This window comes from Corapipo altera, unplaced genomic scaffold (assembly GCF_003945725.1).
Source record: "Corapipo altera isolate COAL_440 unplaced genomic scaffold, ASM394572v1 54, whole genome shotgun sequence".
NCBI lineage: Eukaryota > Metazoa > Chordata > Aves > Passeriformes > Pipridae > Corapipo > Corapipo altera.
Genome location: NW_020884902.1, coordinates 7,113,652 through 7,135,744, shown reverse-complemented (window position 1 = coordinate 7,135,744; position 22,093 = coordinate 7,113,652). Strand labels below are relative to the sequence as shown.

Genomic DNA, 22,093 nt, shown 5'->3' with positions numbered 1-22,093 from the left:
GTGCTCAGGGATTGGGTAGTTGCTTTTAAAAAGGTGATTATTTGAGCTTGAAAGGAAATGAAAAGGGAAAACATCAGACACTTAAAGGGAACCTCAGTGATTTCTACATGAGATTTAGTTCTGCATGCCTTTGAAAATTTCCTCTTTAAAGTACAAGACAACTGCCACATTCCTGTCAGGGTGCTGAAGGGAGACGGCCGGGGAAGTCCTCAGTGCATTCCTCCTGTATCACTTCCTGATCACATGAGGAACTAAACTTGGACAGACATTTACCTGGCAGATCACCAAGAAATTATAAACACTGAATTGACTCACTTGGCAAGCCACTGACATTCTTCTCACGTGCCCCAAACTGTAACATAAATATGCTACTAATAGATAGATCAGTAATTCAGAGGAGTAAAATGCAGCATTATGAGTATCTTGATACACACACCCGTGTCCTTACTCTGGGATCTGATCAGTAAGTACTTTGGTTTGAAACTGTATCTTACAATATTAGGTCTTTGGTCATAAACAGACATTACCACATAAATTAATTATATGATATATCATTTTGCCAAATAGCTGTGCATGGACATAGGATGGAACAACAGTGAAAAAATCTTACAGTTAGTGAGTGATACATTCAAGATGCAGCAGTTCCTAAGCACCAGTACAACTCAAAAGGCACCTTTCATTAAATACCTCCTCCTACACACCATATTATACTCTCTTGCATCCTAGTCCTGTGTAGCTGGTAGTTCTCAGCTTCTGCCAGAAGGCCAACTATAGCCATACTAACCTCATTCAAATATCAGAGGACTTGAACAAGTACATAAAAAAAAAAACAAGGTAACATTTAATTATTTGTCACCCCATGCTGGCAGTGACCTAACAGCTCTGACTGCTGGACCTTAGTAGTAGCTGACATGAAAACTTCATAGGAGGAGGCAGGGAGGGGTTGTAACACATGCCCCAGCTCACAACCCATGCAACAGTAATGTCACGAAGTCCTTCTGGCAGCTACAACAGCCCCCTTGGGTGCTTGTAGGAGCAAAACCTGTCTCAAAGCCACCATCTATTCCCTTTCCTTGCCTGTATCTTGTGCATCCACACCAAGGAGATGGTAGAGGTCCACACTGAGGTGAGAACAGCAGCAGAGGCATCACCTTGACCTTCACTCCATCAGAAGCTGCTGCTGGAGGAGCACAGCTTAACAGGGCCCAGCCTGTCCCCACCAACAAACACCCCCTCCCTACTTCCACAGGTAACAAACACACTTGCAGTGTAGATGCCTCGGAAAAGTCATACTTTCACCACTACTATGATAATTTCCAGCCAGCTTCTCCCCACAGAGATGTGCAAGTGCCCCACACCAGCAGCTGTTGGGAAAGCTGAGCTCGTGCCCACAATGGGAAGCAGAGTGATTAACACTTCATCTGGCAAAAGAACCTGGAACTGGCTCCTTGTCTGCAGGACTGAATGGATACATCACAAAGGACTGGTAAAAGTTGTGGGTCAACCCAAAAGGACAGAGGGTCAGTTACTGTTCAATCCACTTACAGAAATATTTGGTTGTAAAGCCTTCTTACCACCTCCCAAATTAATAAAAACTTGCCAAAGCACTGTCATTCAACTGCTGTGACTTTTTGTAATCTTACACCTCTTAGAGAAACCTAGACTTCCTTGCCTCTGTCTTCTCATTAGACACAGGAAAGTTCAGAAATACAAAGAACATGAATTTTCACTGTATAGTTTTGCTTTGAAGGTTTTCCCAAATCTTTGCTCTTCCAGTAATTTCAAACCACTACAGGAGTTAAAAAATAAGAAAATATTTCAATCTGGCTTAATATATCAGCTCTCCATTATACCTGTTTAGTGACTACAACTGAAACACAAATTTTCATCAGTTTTCCCTATAATAAAAGATATTTTGTGGAAAATAATCAGCCTCTGGAAATCTCTGGCTGAGAAGACTGTTTGTTTTCATAACCCAAATAATTTCTGTCTCAGTTTCACATTCATGCCATGCTTTGTCAGGATATGATGATTAGACTAAATGTACTGTACAGGAACAAGACAACTCCAAACAGGAAAAGTGTGTCAATGTCGCTTAGCAGTGTCCCCATGCAGACTGCCAAAATATTTTGGGAAATTACTCACAATAAAAACACGGATTATACTTACCAGAGAAAGGCTTGCTAGGACATCACTTTGCTGTCATTAAATAGGGTGCGTTTTTAACAGTTTGGTATGTTGGCATAAGTGGAACATAACTCTGATAAAAGAAACATGCTTTCTGCAAAGTCAGCTTTCAGCATTCATAGTTGTATTCCCCTCTGGATTATGAACTAGACGTGCAGAAAGCTTGAAAAACATGCACAAGACGTGTCACCACATAAACACAATTCAAAACCACATCAAGAACACGCTAAGGCTCAGGTTAATCCTACTAAATTGACACTTACCAAAAAGTGAGAAGCAGCCAGGTGAGTCCCAATTAATGACACCAGTTGGTGACACTGTCTGTCAGAAAAGGCAGGGAAAGCAATGCCTCCATCCAGCAGCATTTCCAATGTCTACACAGCAGTTCTCACTCTTTTGGCTATTGGCCCTCATCAGTTTTTTTCCTTCCTGCAGTCAGAGCTCACTGTCACCTTCCTTGCCAACCTGGGCTTTGTCACCAGACAGCAAGGACCCCTGAATACCAAGACAGAGGCAACAGGAGGCTCTGAACCAAGGCCTCTCTCCTCTGTGGGTACCAAAACTGTTCATTCCCCAGATGCCTGAACACAACTGATACCCTGAGTGTTTGAGCACTGAATGTAAGCCTAGTGCTGAAGTCTCTACAGAAGGAATGGGAAGAACAAAACCACCCGCTATGCTGTGCTGGGCAAATCAATGAAGAGGAGTTCGTATGTTCAAGGACAAGGACTTTAACCTCCACTCACACAATGTAAAGGCACAAGGCCCAGTGTCTATAACTCTGTTCCCAGTGTGTAAACAGCTACAGAACCATGACAACACTCTTTTGAGGGTGACAATGAATTAAGCACATTTTTGGCACCTTATAAAGACTGGCTAGCTTGGATTCAGCTATAGATCCTGGTATCCAACATTGTTCAAAATGGGCAATAAATCAGCAATGTTGGTTTCCTTTGTCAAATTGGGAATATGAAGTAACAATGCAACCAGACAAAAATGCTTGGCTATTCTAAGCTATCCTGTGCTACAGATGAGATTTTATGTTGCATGCGCACTTAGAGAATGACATTTAACATGTGGGATGAACAATGCAGCAGTAAGTCATGACTTCTTCAATTCCTGAAAGGAATGCAAATCCTGAAAATCCCAAGGACATTCCTCTGTAAAGAGTAACTTGTTTTGTAATGTTACAAAAATGTAATTGTTTCAAAATTCAGCATAAGCTTGTTATTAAAAAAGACTGTGCATTTAGCTGGTTGGAATTAGAATAATCTGAAATACCACACCATCTGTACCACCCGACTTAGAAGCAGTTTAGTCATATGATCAAGAATGCAGAAAGAATCTTGAGTAGCAATGAATATAGTGGAATGTATATTTTTAAATACTTCCATTTACTGTACTTTGGAACTGAGCTGACTTGAGGTTTGGGGTTGGTTTTATGCCTTTGGTCTCTGCATGTGTTTCTGGAATTCACCTCTTTCATACTGAAAGGTGGATTTAGATGCAGACACTTATATTCTGAAAAAGCATGAAAGATGACAAAAAAAATATCTGAAGCCTGTAAACAGGTTTTTTGCGTAATGACTTCTCACAATACAGCAATGTAATCTGAAAAACAAATATAGTAACATAATACAACAAAAATTGCCTTTTTTACTACGCAAGTACTTTTAAAAACAGCAACACTTCAGTTCTAAAGTTCCTGCAAGGAAACAGTTATTTTCTTTTCAGGGTATTTAACAGGAATACCTATGTGATCCCACAATTACAGATGTTCAAGCTGCTACATCCTTTCTACCACCTCTTCCTTTTGTCTTCAGCCACCTACATTAAAATAGCCTTGAGATGGTCTGCCTCAGAAAACCGAAGTGTGCAAAATCTAGTATTTAATTTTGCCAGGTTATTTTCAGGTGCATAAACCCTCTGATCTGGAATATCAGACAATTATGTAAACACTTGCTCTGGCAAAAGGAAAGAGAGAGAAAAAAATTAAAAGCTCAAAGGCAGAACCATCTATTTAGGCAGCAGCCCAAACCATGGAGCAAATTTCCAGCCACTTCCAGCTGCCCTAAAGGGCACAGTTGAACTTTGTGTCTGAATTCAGTACAGACATGAGCTTCTGCTTACATCTTCCTCACTCCTCTGACACAAAATCATTCATCTTTCACCCTTCAGCCACTCTTCTGTAACAGTGGATATTTCTTTCCTGTCTTTCCCAAACAGCTGATGAAGCCATTTTGAATATTCAAGTGTCAGGGTTATGTTAAAAGAGCAAATTAACACAAAAAAAGGCTTAGCACGAAATTGAAAATTATGTTTTCAGCTCCACTTCGCATTTTACATTTCTACTCAGCCATGCTTCACCAAGTAATACCAATAGGTGTCAGACCACGTGAGATTTAAAGCCCAAGGAATAATTAAGTTTTAATATTGCAATTTCTCTCTAGTCATTACTACTTCTCACCAGCCTCACTCTTTTTTTTTTCTTTAAATTTATTTTACATTTTACCTCTAGAGCTTTGTAGAGGATCAATACCCCTACAGCTTCAATTTCAAAACCAGAACATCCATTAAATGATGGCCTTGAAATGCAGCTGAACACCTTCCCACTGCCTCTCTTTTGCTGCAGTTCCCTTTGCTGTAGTGTGTAGTGGAGCCAGTTGGCCTTTAAAATGAAATAAGCTAGAAAGCTGTAGATGAGAAAAATGCTCCTGGAAAGCATCATTCCTCAGTCTAGCCAGTCGTGAATCCCAGGGAACATGCCAGAGATGATCCCTGAGCAGATGAGGGAAGGTCTGCAGATGGTAGAAAGTGACGATCAGACAGACGAGAGCTCCTCCAGCTTGACACAGTCATTCACCAGAACTTGACTGAAACTGGAGAAACTGTAATTATGTGTTGTAGTGAAAATCTGGCCCCTTGGCTCAAGCTTCAGTCTTAGATTGTGTCAGTGTTTTCCAAGCCTGGTGAGTCTTCGTAAATCATGAGGGAGCCAAGGCCTGCAACTGGTTTTCTAGGGGGAGTATCCTGATAAGGATGGGGATAAGGAGGAAGACCCACTAGTAGCAGCTCGGCAGGCATCTATAGCATCACAAGGCTGCTGTAGATTTGCCAGACACTACAAGAGTCAGCTCCACCCTCACAGGGCCTGTCTGTACATTTTGCAGTGGGTGATTCTAGTGCTTTGCCTCTGTATCATTTATAAAAAGACATTCCCTAACAGCTGAAAATCTGCAATGCTTCTGGAATGACCAGGATACTTTTGTGGTCTTCTTTTGCATCCGAGCCTCACTTTGTTTAATTCTCATTTAGATGAAGCAGCAGTGTACAGACAACACCTGTCAGATGCTCTCACTGTGGGTGGGCAGGAAGCAAACACGTTGGATGTTCCTGCTGTTCCAGCCCATTAGAAGTTACTCCTGATATGATCTGGATGACTTTAATACTTCCAACAGTGCTGCAAAACTCCAGTGACATAAACATACTGTGCCTCTGGCCAAGCACAGCAGACAAGAGTTGAAGATATTCTTCCCCCTACAGTGAATTGAGCAGCCTGATGTGGCAGAGATGTCCAAAAAAGGCTGTCTTGGACAAACCATGGGGGATTTGTTGTATGGAAGACACAAATGCATGCAGGGGTCAGGCCCATTTCCCCAGTCAGGGCTGCACAGGGAGAGGGGGAGGGCAAGGTTGGAGGGAACCCAGCCATTGTACTTGCACAAACATGTAGGAGATGAATACATGAGAACAAGTTTGATCCTGAACAAAAGCGTATTCTTTTGTTTAATAGGAAAATAGGCTTACACAATCACACCATCTGCATCCCTCCTCACCCTTCCCCCTCTTCAGGCTACTTCAGTCAATAGCCACATCAGCCAAATCTGACAGAACAGCAGCAGGCTCAAAGACAACTGTGTTCCTACAGGAGAGGACAGACATCCTGGAAGTGATCACATGGAAGACCAGGCTGGGCTGCAAGTTCATATCTTGCCAAGAAACTCTGAACAGAATGAGCTCAAATCAAAGCTGTGACTGCAGCAAAGTGTCCTCAAGATTTCATGTCAAATCAGCCACAAGACACAAAACTAGGAAGCAGTGCTTCATCAGTCCTGCAGTTTCTTCTTTGAAAGAACAGAAATTAAGTACACACACTTCATATACATTAAGGAAAGCATCATCATAAAATCAAATCACATAGATGATTTTGTATTTCCCAGGTGCACTGACAAATGAAGTTCCATTCAGCTTTGGAATGATAACAAAAAGACAAACCAACTTCCTGTTAAACAAATAAATGTTTTCTCAAAAAAAACTCATATTTTTTAAGCAACAGCAACGAATTTCATCTGTTTTAAACACACGCCTCTGCTAAAGCCCATCTGTCAGCAGAGAACAATTGCACAGACAAATGGGGATGATGGAGAAAGTAATATCATAGAGTCAAACCGCCTGAGCTCTAAGCAACAAAATTGATTTTCCTTACACACATAAAAGCATTCCCATTTTACAGAGTAGTATTTTTGTTTCTGTTTGCTATTAATTTAGGAAATAGGACACTTGGTAACCCAGGAGAGGCTGGGAAAGGCCACAGGGCTTTAAAGAATAAAAGATTTACAGTTATGTCCCCATGGCAAGAATATGACTCCTCCTGAAGAGACAAAGGACACCTTGGTGAGAATCCAGAATGGGTCTCGCAATGGTGAATCATAGAATACTTTGGGCTGGAAAGGACTTGAAAGATCACCAGGACTCGAGGAAGTAGCATGAAGTTGAGCCGAGGGAGGTTTAGGTTGGACATCAGAAAAAAGTTTTTCACCCAGAGGGCGGTTGGGCACTGGAACAGGCTACCCAGGGCAGCGGTCACAGCATCAAGGCTGTCTGAGTTCAGGAAGCATTTGGACAATACTTTCAGGCATATGATGTGACTCTTGGGGTGTCATGAGCAGGGCCAGGAGTTGACCTCAATGATCCTGATGGGTCTCTTCCTAATCAGCCTGTTCTATGATTCTATGATCTAGTTCCAACCCCCCTGCCATAGGCAGGGATACCTTCCACTACACCAGGTTGTTCAAAGCCCCATCCAACCTGGCCTTTAACACCTCCAGGCATGGGGCATCCACAACTTCTCTGGGCAGCCATCCAGCGAATTCCTAATCCAAGTGATCCATCCATCATATCCATGTCTCTCCAGTTTAGAGACAAGGATGTCATGTGGGACAGCATCAGATGCTTTACATAAATCCACATAGATTACATCAGTTGCTTTTCCCTGATCCACCAATGCCATAATCTTGCCACAGAAGGTCACCAAATTTCTTAGGTACAATCTGTCCTTAGTGGAGTTCACGTCGACTGTCACCAGTGGTTATGTGGAATGTTATTTTCTTTCTGGATCTTTCACTGTCCTAGAACCAGATTAACAGGAAAGGCTGCCTTTTCAAACAACTACTGTTTTACAGAGAAAAAGTATCACAGACTTTGCGGTGTCAGAGAGGGCCTCCAACCACGAAAAGCCATGGTGAAAGAAGTTGCTACTCTGAGTCTCTACAACTGACCTAACAGTGCAGAACCTCAAAAAATTTCTTGTTACAAGTGCCAACAATTCCAGATATTTTTGACCACAGGAAAGTACTTTAAAAAGCCCACACTAGACTTCCTAATAGAGGTGTGGATAAAAATAAATCAGCTTTGTGCCTGTCTACAGGAGTCTCAACACAGACTGTGATCTATAAGCTCAAACGCAAGGTCTGTATTTCTCAAAATAACTTCACACTCCAGTTCCCCCTGCTAAGCAGTCTTCCACAGGGAGTTTTCTTTTAAGGAGCATTTTATTTGTAACAACTGATTACTAACTATACTTCATTCTTTAATGTATTGGGTGAAAAGGGGGAAAAAAAAGATTGAAAGTTATTTGGAAGAAAAGCGCACCAGATACAAGTTTGACGGCAATAAAAATATAGTAGTAATAATCTTTAGGTGTACTGCCACTGAAAGAAGTGTGTTCCAATTAATCTTTGCACAAAATCCCCATATTTGATATTATTGCAAAGAATCTTCAAGACATCTAAATCTCCCACACACTGATTCTCCAATAGCTCAGGCAGGGCCCTGTTTTGCCCTGGACAAAAATGTGCTCCATCTAAATTTGGATCAGCAGTACTTTACACAGAGAGAAAGCACATCAGTAATTACAAGCTAAGGTCCAGCAACAGGTGTAATATATAATTTAAAAAATGCTCAGAGTTTTTAATTCTGGAAAAAGAAGACCCTAGATTTCACTGGGATATATAGACCACCTTGATTTCCAGCATAATAAAGAATAAAGGTAACATTTATAAATATCTTTAAAAGTAAGGGACTACATCCAGTAAAAGAAATTATTTTCCCGTTGAGTTATAAAAACCAAAATACACTCAATATGACGCAAGCAAATATTGGGAAAATTATTCTTTTTTCAACTTCATCAGAGTTAGACTTGTTTTTGTTTACCACATCCTCAAGCAAACCACAGGAAGGCTAAAAGTAAGTGGACTGATACAAAGATCCTTTCAGAACCATCTGACATCTAACCAAGGTATTCACCTGAGCCTAAATGAAAATTTGCCTTTATCAAACAAACTATCATTTACTACTGGAAAATACTTGGAAGTCACATACAAACGACACCACTATGTTGAATGTAAAACCATGTCGGATACTACACAAACAATACAAATAGCTTCAGAGGAGAAAAACAAGCCTTTTGGTAAACAGATTAATAAAGAAAAATCATATCTAAAGATACTAGAAATCCAAGGGGGTTTAAATTCCAGCCATTCTTTCAACAGACAAACTGACACACTTTTCCCCAAAGCACTGTGCAGACACAGAAATTGCTACTAGAATCATAGGATCAAGAGCGGTTGTGCATTTTTATATTTAGCAGGAACTCTGTTACAGTTTACAGTAAAGAGATCAAATATAGAGACAAGTTTGAAGGAAGTAATTTACATATTATGGAAGTTTAATGGAGCGTTAAAACCCAGAAGTTTAATAACGCTCCTGACTACTTGAATAATCTCCATCATGAACAGAGATCTTCCTCCACAGTGAAGGAATGAATGAAAAATATATTCAATTGCCCTACATATCATCTTCATCATAAATTTATGGCAAAGGGCTTTTTGTTACAATCCCGGTCTTTCCAGTTTCCCTTTTTTTTTTCATCCCTTCCCCCCCCTTTCCCTGTACATCCCATTGTCAGCTTCTTTAACACTGGGAAGCCACATGTGGCTGAAAATTTTATCCATTTTTTAGCACACTTTAAGATTTTTATGTCCCCACGTGGCACTTCTAGAAAGAGAAGGATCATGGAAGCACACTCAACCCTCACCTTTCATTAGGTAGCAGATACCTGGTTTAATTCCAATCTACACTAAGTAAGTATCAAAACACATCATCACGTCTGATTAACAAAGTGTGCTTTGTTAATCAAGGGGAGCAGAAAAGGTAGATGTAGTGTCAGGCTCCTCACTGAAATTCTCTTAAGGATAAAAAAAACCACTTACAAACACAGATCCCAATTTCTGAAGCTACTGCATGGATTTAATGACAATCTGTGTGAGACACTGCAACTTTTGATACTGCAGAAATACTTATATTTATACAAAAAACTGCAAGACAGAACCAGAAAGACCTACAATTTGGAAATCAATGATTTGCTGAGTCAGCAGCTGTAAACAGAGAGCCTGTCAGAGCTCTAGGCTGCCTCAATACCCAGCAGTCAATCCTTTTGGTGCTGCAGCTGGTACTCATGGGTGGGTTCTCCAGTACCATCAGAGTCTGTAGGATACATAGAAATTGGTTCCATCTGAGGCCACTTTTCTGTGCTCTAAAAAATATGGGATACCATAACATAACCATCATCCTTACTGGAAAGGGAGGAGACAAGGAAAGCAAACAGATGGACATCAGAACTTTGTGCTACCATCTAATTCCCTATTTAACATCCCTATTCCTATTCCCTATCTAATGACACATGCTGCAAAGATAAAACTTTTGGGTAGGAAAGAGAATGCACCAGGTTACCTCATAAGGACACTGCTGGTACAATTAGGAAATTTAATTATATTCCAAAGTGGTCCCTGAGAACAATTCCCTTGCTTGGGAACCACTACCTTAAAACGTTGGTCAGAAGAATACAAGAGCAGCCACTTGACAGGTGAGTATTCGGAGGGAAAGTCTTTGGTGAACTGTGCCACAGCTGCAGCCAACACAGACCCCCAACAGCAACAAGAAAATGCACCTTAAAGAGCTATAATGGGAACATGGCACAGGGTACCGTACTAAGAATCCCTAAAAGTCCCCCAGTTACTGTTTTGGCCAAGCCCTACATAGATACTTCAGCTACCCAGCTCAGGTACTAGAGGATGGAATTCAGAGCTGACCCTGCACTACAAAACCAGGCTCAGAAGCTGAGAGGGCATGTTCTGCTCTGCTGACAAAGGATTCAGAGTGATCTAAGCAGGGGGGAACTCTCAATACCAATAAAAAATAAGGCAGTCAGGCTCCATTCAATTGCACTGTGCAGAAATCACTGTGATTTATGACTTCTGCCAAGAACCAATTGCAGAGAGGAAAAAAACCACCCCTGTGTGTGCCTCTCATACTAAGCATACAGCACCTCATGTCTGTGCAAGACACAGGAGCAACCAAGGCTGCCTGCTTTACAGGGACACAGTACTGAAGGAATTAATTCCTAAGGCAATGGGAAAATACTACATGGGAGAACTTCCAAGTCACAAATTCTGCTTACTTAAGCTAAGCTGCTTAATCAAGTTAATTGAAGGCATTAAAAAAGCATCTGGAGAAGAACACATTCACCAACCAGTCTCTAGCCATTCCTGATCTGGTGTTACTTTTTCTGGGCGCCAGTTCCCCTGCTGGCACAGCACAATCTATCATCAGCCATTACACTGATTACCATCCATTAGTTTTCCTAAGCACAGACATGAAATTTAAACCTACTTTTGTAATTTATTTACAAGCTGTTCGCATACTGAATATGAAGCATATACATAATGCTTCGTGTTAACGAGAGAAATGTAGCTGAACATTAGAGTCGCACGTTAAAAATTACCAATAGAAATAATAACTCTCTTCACAAAGAATTGTTTATGGAATTTTTGTTTGGCAAGACAAGCAGGACAGAAGCTTACACTCTTTAAAATACAGCTGATTAATAAACAGTGGGGAAACAGGCAAGAACCCACAAGAATGACAAGTTTTAAGTATCAGTCCCATAAATATAAAATTCAATTAAAATGTCATTCTAAAAAACACTGAGAACAGAGTTGGGACTCTTATTAAAAACCAATGATTTTCTTCCCTGCTATTACGGCAGAGTGATTAAAATGAAAGATAATCCTCTTTATTTCAAAAGCTAATTATTACATGTAATAAAATTTCTTCTTGTACCACGAGACCTAAACACACAAATTGAATTCCAGCAAGACCATCAACCCACACATCTTTGCTGTAATAAAGTAACTTCTTGAATTTTCCCTTACAATCATATTTCTACTACAGACTATCAGGCTCAGCTTTGATTTGAGCATACCACATTTCTTACCACTGCAAAAAGCAAGCACAGAACAGCTGTGGAAGCAAAACCAACTGTATACAAATATTCAGACCAAAAAAAATTACACACAAAAAATTCCTTGTGAAGACCACTTCATTGGGAACTCTGAGGAAAGTTATATTAAACTTTTGGCCTTGGCCTAAAGATTATCCAGAGGAAGTATCCCACACACATTTTTCACCAGAGGTGTAAAAGATGCCTGCTCTGCACAGTTCAAATGCCTGCTTAAAGTGTCCATACTGCCAGCCAGCAGTACTCCAGAGGAACTGAGCTGCTTGCCATGCTACTGCTTCCTACATTGTTAATTCAGATGTCTAAATTTAGATGCCAGCTTTAGCCAGTGATTTTCCCACTTCTTCTAACAGTCAAAACACAAAGAAAAACATCTCTGCATTAATTCATTATCTCCATCCATCTGCTGAAGCAAACATGATGTCAGAACTCCACACACTGGAATTACGTTACACCAACAGTAAACCAACCTCCAGCTACAGGGTGAGAGAAATAGTCTCTGCTCATCTCCTGAGTGATTGCACACTGAGCAGCAGTTGCTGCTAAGTCACATTTCTACCCAACCTTGGGCATAGCTCCCCCAAGTTCCTAAGTGTTTTACCACAGGGAATACATAAAGTCTAAAAATAAAGGGAATAAAGGGAGAGGGTTAGATTCTGCATTCATGAAGACTTCCTGCTCCCATGTGCTCTATTAGCAGGATGTGGGTGGAGTGCAGCAGTAAAAGTGAACTCATCAGTCGCTCTCATGTCCCTGGAGTATTGATACATTTCAGCTTGAATTTCCCTTTGGTGTCTTTTTCCAGCAGTCAAACTGTGATGACCTAGCACATATGGATTTTTTCTCCCCTTGCACTATTATTCAGCATTGCTAGAAAGAGGTGTATTTGAGTAAAAATGAGCTGTTAATTCTTGTTACAGGGTTTAAGAGCAGGAAATACAAGCCAATTATCAATGCTGGAGGTGGCTCACTGAAACAAAAAAAGTAGTTGTAAATCAAAAGACCACATGAATTCAAGGCAGCAGCCTCATGCACTTTCTCCCATCCCAACTGCAGCTTATTGAGGTGAGGGAAGGAATGTTACCACGTCAGCGCCGACTCCTCGCAGGCGTTTGAGCATCACAGAAGGATCTTGCAGCAACTCTGACAGTTTCTGACAGATGCACCCTGCCTATGAGGTCTATTTTCACTCCTTGTTTCATTTTTAAATCCTGACAAATACTTAGGCTTAGTCCCTTTGACAAATTAACCACCTTTTCTCCAGGTGCACCTTCAAGAACTCGCACTGCTGAATGTTCCTCTCTTTCCCTATTCCTGCTACATCCACACTCCAATACATGGCTATCAAGGGAGAGATCTCACAGGTAAGCCTCTCTTCCATCTCTCCACCCACACATTTTGCTTCAAATACCATTAAAATGAACACCAAAAAACTTAAAAACAACGAGTACATATTCCAGGTCTCATGCTCATGCTTGTTTAATATATCTCATTCTATTTAAACCTCAAAGGATAAGATACCATACATGTTGTAACAAATCCTTCCTGAGCACATTCTTGCATCTTTGGTAGACAATCATTGCACTTACAATGCTGCATCTTAGTCTAAACAAGCCATCAGTGAACTGTGTGTAAGGTTTTCTAGACTACTGGAAACAGTTACATCAGCACTGACCAAAGTACAAAGGCATTCCTTTATTTTATGTTATAATATTTTAAATGATCAAAAAGCTTCAATGCATTATTTTTATGCCTTTGATTACAAGAGATAATAGAAATCCCACCCTTTTTGTCTAAAAACATCAAAACCAAAAGACTGTATAAATATTTAGTGAATGATCGGTACACTCTGAATTAGAAGTGAGAATATCACAGAATTACCCAGATGTTAACAGCATCAGAGACTGATGGTACTGAAATGCAGGGACAGTCAGGTGCTGGCACAAACCAGATTTAACACTAATGTGCAGCAACACAGTCAAAACGAGGTCAGGATGGCAATGTTCCTGCCTTTTATACACTTTGATGTGTCATCGTCTTTACTTCAAACAACTTCTGTCATCCCTGAAATGCCTGACAACAGTTTTCAACAGCAACAAGGAAAAGAGCATTTTGACTTCTTTATGCTGCATCACAGTTTTTGAAAGAACAATGACATAATGCACCTAAACCTCCTTGTGGGGTCAGACCCCCAAAATAACCACCTGCACTCCACAAGCATGGGATGAAAACATCCAAGGTCAGAATTTAATTTCTCAATAGTCTCAGGTTTAACACCTGCCCAGAGGTGCACTCACTGCTGGCTCCTTCTTTCCTGGGCAAAGGATGAAATAATGGCCCTGCCCAAGTGAATTAGCTGGAGCCTCAGAATATTCTCAGTCTTGGAAAGAGTTCAGCATGTGCTCATATCACTGAGATCCTCAATGTAAATCCAAGTAGATTAGTGATAAGCCACAAGGAACAGATACTCAATTCCCCATGCAAATATGTTACACAAATCAGACAAAAATATCTACAAGTACACCTTTACAAGTTAAATTAGGATAAACTTTCAAGATAACCAAACAAATGGAGTTGTTAAAATTTAATTTTAATGAGGTTTTTTTTAACCTCAACCAAGTGTCTCAGCCAGAAAACAACACAAACAATGCCATAAGGACCAAGCTCCAATTTTAACTCATAAATCCCCACTTCAGCTATACTGAATTTTAGGATCATTTGTAACTTGAGCCAACAATTCACAGAAATGAAATCAAACACAGGACATACTACAGAATTAAATGTAATGACATCACTGAGGAGAGAACATAAGTACAAACAAATTAAACTTTATTTTAAAGCAACTATTCACTTCATAACACTACAGTTCTGCAGTCAAAAGCACATGGCAACCTTTGGTGAGGAACAGAGCAGAGCTTATTTTGGAAATGGAGTCTAAAACTTTTAAACTGGAAAACAAAGTTTCAAAAGTACCAGTACTGGCTCCCAGATTACTCTGTGCATCCAAACTACCTTTAAAGTAATTCTCAAAACAAGAAACCTTTTATAATTTTGCTAGTAACTTAGAAAATATTTAAAGCTCAATGTTCAAAATTCCCTTTATTTACCACTTAAACCAACTATTTTCTTGGCTATACAAAAATTTGACTGTCATGGCATTTTCTCTCCTGTCAAGTAACACAGTCCTTGTTGACAACACAGTGCATTTATTGTTTAATATTGTGTGGCTTCTATCATGAAATAATTAGGAAATAAGCTCAAGATTTTGGAGAATTAGTTCACTTTTCAAAGACAGCAGCCAACTTTCTTTCAAGTCATTTTCATCTTTCCCTTACAAAACTATTTGTTAGAATATTCTTAGAAAAAAACAAGAAACCCAGTACACAGATCATGACTGTGCCTACAATCCGCATTTAGCGATTTCTATGGACAGCCCATTCTCAGTATAAAATGTAGCTGTGATGTAAATACTTAATGCAACAAGGCTTTCTTTTAAAATTATGACCTCCAACATGTAATGAAAAAAAAAATCTATCCTTTTACTAGAAGCAATTTGTTTCTGCATTCATTTGAAGAAGAGATGGAGGAAAAGTAGTTAAAATTAAATGACAACTGAATACCTAAACCTTTCATCAGATTTGAAAAATCTCACTTTTGTCCATGTCTAAAGCCATGCAAGTGCTCTCACATGAAAAAGCAATTCTAAGCAGGTTGATTTTTAAACATTCAAGAAACACCTTTTCCAACCAAGGCTACATGAGGCTGTTGCTGCTGCTACCAGGTGCAGAGAGAGCTTGAATGGTCTCTAGGTAGGGGCCTCATTTTCCCCTCTTACACAGAGCTGGGCCATATTCAGGTACCCAGCAGAAAAAACGCTGAAGAAATACAACAGCAAAGTCAGCAGCCAACAGTCCCTCCTCCTGCTGCCTGCAGACAAAAGGAATCCCAGGCTGTCCAGCCACTTCACAAGAAGTTCACTCAGCAGCTCCCCATCCCAGCAAGGGCAGGTTTCAGGAGCTGAACTGCAATCCAGACCATGGTTAGGTCCCAAAGCATGGACCTGTTTCTGTAGGAAGGAAATCCTCACTCTTCTGACAAGACAGTGTAAATATGACCAAATCTTTCTTCTCTCTCAAAATCTCTTTGGAAAATCTTCTTCAGGAGTTGTTACCACAGAAAGGCACAAGAGCAGACAAGTGCACACCAGACTTTGGCAAAAGGGCAGAATGAGAAAGGCAGTATAAGAACAAGCTTTTGGAAGTGTGTCTTTAAATGAAGAGAGCAAACTCAACTAAGGAGTCTGCTGTATGGCTCTGAAAGCATTAGCTTGCAATCAGCTCCAAGATGGATCTCATACACTGCTGAGCTTCATGCTGCACACCAAAGCTTACTTGTCGCTTCAGCCTCTGACAAATCCTCGAAGATAAAGTTGCTAAGTCACCCACACTCTGCAGTGCAACACAATAAAACCTGTCATCTGACACCAGCCATGAGCAGGATTACCCCATGATGTTCAATCCAAAGATACATAAAATAAGCACAGAGAAGCAAAAAATTATAGAGAATATTGCTCAGCATTGGTCTAAGTTCAAATGACTTCAGTATGAACAGATTTAGGTCACAGAACACCTGTGTTTTAGCTCAGGCACCTCACCTCACCTCTTCTTCCTTAAAGAAGGAAACAACGTGTCCTTCATTGATTGCTATGGCCAAACCACAGCAAATCATGTTAAATTTCTGCATTTCAATTGCTACAGAAATTAGGTGCTGCACCACATTGGCCTCTGAGGCAAAAGTAACATCCACTTAAAAAATATAAATTTACACACATGTACATTTCAATAGGCTAGTACCTGACACTACTCCATTTTTAGTGGAAAAGGAGCCAAAGGAAGGGAAGCAGTGAGCTCTACACAGTACTCCTGATGGGCAGGCGCCCTCTAACAGAACAGAGGTAGACAAAATAGAGCCATCAAGCTTTAATCAATTATTGACAGTCAAATTGCAATTGCAGTTCTTAACTCAAAGTTGTGGTACCCTGTGAGCCCTGCTCTCTCAATCAGCATGGCTCCCAAAACATAAGCCACATTTTCTTGCTCTCCTCTTTGATGCATTTTCCACACTGCCACCAAGGCTACTGGGGCACACTGTTCTCTTTAAGCTTTGCTTTCAAATTAAATCTCTTCAGGGCAAGGATTTTTCCTTGATAGGCTGTGAATGCTACCAATTATACTGTCAGTTTTCTAAACACAACTTCCCCCCAACCTAATTTTGTTACCATCCGATCTGAAGGACTGTGGGCTGTGGAGCTGTACAAGCAGCTGAGGCAAAGGAGAGGCATTTCCTGACATCATTCCAGACATCACCTGAAAATGGGATTCAGACAGTACCCACCATTTCAAATACTTTAACCCCTGAGAGAGCCCAGGTCAAGCACACTGCACTGCTGTCTTCAAGCAACACTAGCTTAGACACTGTAACAAAATAACAAACAACTGTTGTTTTTTGAGAAACTTATCAGTAAACTCTGTATTCAGCCCTTTTGGAGGAGCACTCCCTAGTGTATTTGCAGTCTAGCACCAGTATTAATGATGCACCTTTCAAAGCAAGTAAGCAAAATGCTCCAAACAACCAACCCCCACAAACAACCTGAGCATAAGTCGACTGAAGTTAAAGAAGTCTGAAGACATGAACTGCTCTTCCAGGAAGCACATGATGCATTAACATCTTATCCTACAGCACAAATGTACGTCAGCTAACAGAGTTACACGTTACAAAAACAGCTTAAAGTCAGGCCTGAAGGCTGTGTGTGCTGCAGGGAGTGACGCAGATTCACTACCATGTACACAACGCCATGACAAATAAGTGTGGGCGAGGTAGCTATCTGGTCTGGCAAGTTTCAACCCACAGCACATGTTTATTTTCAAATAGTAAGTCCAACAACAATAACTTCTAGAATTATTAGCAAATATTTAGCTACACATAGCAACTTTACATGGAGTTTCAACTTCCAAAACTGGTTAGCTGTTCAGTGGGCAGGTTTAAGCAATGCCTTCATCACAAGGAAACGGATCTATACTGGCTTAATAAATAGTTTAAATTGCCAGGACAACATGTGTGTATCTCCACTAGCCTCCAGTTGCACACTCATTGACAGAGCTCAGGGAGACTACATCAAGTTCACTGTGTCCGTCTAAACAGAGTTTTGCCAGCATGGAGCCCTTCATCACTGGAGCCACAAGTCCAGGTTTGCTCCCTGGATGGCATCAGGAAGGCAGGCACCAGCCTCCACTCCTCTCTGCCATCAGTCTCATTTTGGTCTTCAGGATTTATCGAGTCCAGCAATATTTACGTCCATCCTCCATCCTGGGAGGACTGCTAAGAAGAAGACACATCTAGGTTTCCTTTACACGGATATTCTATTAAGAAGAGTGCATTTATTCTCGCTAACTGATGGTGGAAATAGAAGTGAGTATCAAGGACACTCTGCATTACCATTATTCAATCTGAGATTTACCAGCCTGGGATTTACCACTTTGAGGGCCTCAAATTTGCACTGAAGTGATGTTGCCCCAGCACAAAAAGAATCAAGGGTGTCAGTGCAGCAGCAGTGAGCAGCCAAGGAGGCTAAAGAGAGCAGACAGTTGAAACACAGCATGGCTTACAGACCTTGAATCTGGTAAAGGCATCCCTCTTTCTACCCGCTACTTCTTGGACATGCAGAATTATGAGGATGGGACAGTTGAGTATCGAGCATGATGTTGCTCTTCAGTTTAGTCAAGTATTTTTAACAATTAACATCTCAGAAAACCATGCAATGCCTTCTTCCTCAATTGCTCTCATTGTGTTTCAAATGCGTAGGCAAAACAGCTCCTCAAAGGAAAACTCTCCAGCTGTCTCAATTAAAAGAAGCCAACTCAAAGTAACCATCAGATGGAGTCCTGTAATATGGCATCAAGTGCCACTATGAAAATTATCTTCCTTCCCCCCAAGAAAAGGTCAGTGTCTTATACACAGAAGAGGAGCAAACAGTGATTGTGAAGGAAAATGAGACAAGAATAGCTTCCTTGAATTTTTCTTGGTACATGGAAAATCCATTACAGGAGTTTACACAGCAACAATGAAGCCTGACAAGTTAATGAGCTGCTGCTTCTGGAGTCACCGGAGAGATGGCCCATCGTTCAGGAATTCCTATGCTGCACAAACACGAGTCATAAAGATGATTGTAATTTGGTCAAACCAAAAATCCAAAATTCTGGTTGTTTCAAGAAACAAGATATCTGATTATTAATTTTCCTGCGGGTTTTCATGCTTCTAATCAATAAAAAGAAAAAAAAAATCTCACAACTCTGAAAAGTTCCTGGCAAAAAGGTGGCACTGCTTTGTTATTCCCGAGCCCCAAAGCCTGTTGAGCAGGAAGCCCAGTGTTTCAGATCTGGCTGCAGAGACATTTGCAAAGACAAATACACTGGCAGGATGGTATGGGTGTGAACACAAGGCTCTCTGAGCCTACCAGCACCAGTATGTACTTCCAGAGCAACACCCACATGAGGGCCTCAGCAAGGCACAGAACTGTGAAGTTTTATCATCCTTGTGATGCAGAGAAGTACCGGGCCTCCCTTCAGCCCTGGCAGGGACACTGAGGCACAGGACGGTCATCCAAGGACATCCAGAGTCAGCAGCAAGACACTGAGGCACATTAGCTACCAAGGAAACCAGACTTACATGACTAAGGCCAGTTATAAAACTTCCGCTTGTTGTTAAGAGAACATAGGGTATCTGGCATTTCTCTGTCAGCAGCACCAAATAATCTCACAGCAATTTGATATTCACGTCCCTGACGGGCTCCTTTAGTTACAGAAACAACATTAAAAATGTAGCATCCTTCGAGATACCCTGCACAAGTCAGGCCAGTTTCAACCATAAGCATCAAGAGTAACTCTATGGGGCTATTTTTTCTCCTGATAAGCTCTTTTGCAACATGGAGATATCTTATCAGGGATTGCTTCTGTCACCGGAAGGCAAACAGAAGACTGTGAAAATAGCAGGTATGACTTAAACACCGAAGGGCTGTAGTCTACATCAAACCAGCGGCTGAAGTGGTAGCTGGCCATCTCTCTATATCGGACATTTCCCACCCTGTAGCAGTCTACGCTCTAAGTCCTGGGCACAAAGAAATAAATATGATCCGCTGCCAGCACGGACGCTGCCACATCAACGCCGGAGCCTCTCCAGGAATGAATGAGGCTGCGAGGACAGCGTTCAGCTCCCCTGCTCTTGGTGGTTCTGCAGGAACAGCTTCCTACCAGAGACAGCAAACCCCACTGCCTGGCTCCGAGTTCTCACAACTAACGTGAGGGCAAATTCAGTCAATACCTCCCTTTGTTGAAACACAAGTCTCGCATACAAATTCAGGCTTGTCTTGACAAAGGTTCAGCTTGCCTCTTACTCGTACGGAGAGGACAATTTAGTATTTCAGATCCGTCTAAGTTGAACTGAGGTCTGATTTTTACTGCCTGAAAAAGCATCAAGTAACCACTGTAAAACATTAGCTTGTGGCAATCGTTAGGCAAGAGGTTTTGCTTTCGCCAGCGCGAAGTTAGATTAATTCAGCTCACAAGAAACGTAAATCTCTAGTCATTCAACATCTAGAAAGAAGTCTAATATGTAGCTCAGGAAACTAATTTCTACTGTAAACCATTTCGTTATAAACCAGAAAACGGTGCACAAGTGTATTTCTCTACACACCAGCTTGAAAACCAGCAATGTTTTTTTTAAAAAAACAAACCACAAACGCGTCTCCGCACACGGTCCAACAAAACACAGAATTCCCACGAACTGAAGAATTCACCCACCGCAAACTTACCATAAGCCCCCGGCACAGTACCGCCGCCGATCCGCTACGCCGGCAGAAAAGGGAATCCCGGGGAAAAGAGACGCGGATCCCAAGTAAACAAACTCGGGAGCCCCCCGTCTCCCCGGCCGCCGGAGCGCGTGTGCCCCGCGCCCGGGAGAGGCTGATCCAGCCGCCGCCTTCCCGCGGGCGCCGGGACGAGCCGCTGCCCCGGGGAGGGAGGCGGGAGGAGCCGGGAGGCGCCGCGGCCCGGACCGCGCCCGGGGGGCTGCGGGGCTCGGCTGGGCTGCGCTCGGCTCGGCCGGGCCGCCCGGGAGCCCCGCCCGGAGCCCGGGGGCGGCGGCCTGCGGCGGCTACCGGGCTTTGTGCGCGCTGCCTCCCCCTGGGCCGCCCGCCGCCGCCTCATGCGAGAGCCGGCGCAGCTGGGCAGCGCGGCGAGCGCCGAGCCCCCTCGCGAAAGCCGATCCCGCTGATCTCATCACCGCGGGTTACTAATCCAATGACCGGGGAATTAACAGCAGATGGCGACGCCCCTTCGCCCCCGCCCCAGCCCGGTCCGGCCCGGCCCCCGCGGACGCGGCGCGGCGGCAGCTCCGGCACCCGCGGAGCGCAGCCCGACAGCGCTCCCGCAGCGCGGCCGGGACGGGCGCCCCCGACAGCCCCCGACAGCCCCCGACTGCCCCCGCCGCTGCTCGCGCGTGAAACTCACCCTCGGACACCGGCAAACTTTCTTAGCGGCGCCTCATTGCCTACTGCCCGCACCATCCCTGCCCGCACCATCCCTGCCCGCACCATCGCCGGGGCGGACCGAGCGGCGGCTTCGCACCTCCAGGAAGGCACAGCAGCAGCTTCCAGCGTGCCGCTCTGACGGGGAAGCGACGGGCAAATGAAATGCTCGAAGTCCTTCTAGCGAGTCCCTGCTGGCGTCTCATGGTCTGCGAGGGAGAGCCGAGCGGGAGCCGCGCAGGAATGGCACACGGGCTTAGTGCCGCGCATCGGGCACTGACATGAGAACTAAGCACATACGTTCTTGGGGGCTTGCAGGGGGAGAGGTTTGCATTACTGGCCTTTGTAAGCCACGTACATGCAGGTGAAACTCTAATTACACTTTTCGGTGCCAAAACCAACCCCACACTTCTAGATGAGCTTCAAGTCTTCTACAAGGCTACAGGCAAGGCAAGTCCTGTCAAACCGGTGCAGGTTACAGAAGAGTCAAAAAGCGAACACTTCCATCACTGCTCATTAATATCAGTAAGTAACAACCTAAAAATCAGGGTTTTCTAACCCTAATAAGCTCTGGCCCTAAACCAACCTCCCCCTCTCCCTCCGGGAACACCAGCCTAGGTTCATACAGATGTTGTGTTTTCCCTCTCACACGTACAGCACTTGGGTCCATGCTGAAGGCAAGAAATGTC

General features: G+C 42.6%; 1 protein-coding gene across 4 annotated transcripts in view; it reads right to left on the bottom strand.

Moving 5' to 3' along the window:
• Positions 1-22,093, bottom strand: part of SPSB4 (splA/ryanodine receptor domain and SOCS box containing 4) — a 161,765-nt gene that overhangs the window by 63,664 nt on the left and 76,008 nt on the right. The window contains exon 1 of one of the 4 annotated variants that reach the window (XM_027650706.1): positions 20,691-20,774. The exons of the other annotated variants lie outside the window; for them this stretch is intronic. The gene's annotated coding sequence lies outside the window, so the exon portion shown is untranslated. Of the gene's footprint in view, positions 1-20,690; positions 20,775-22,093 lie in introns of those variants that run through there. 4 annotated transcript variants of the gene reach the window in all.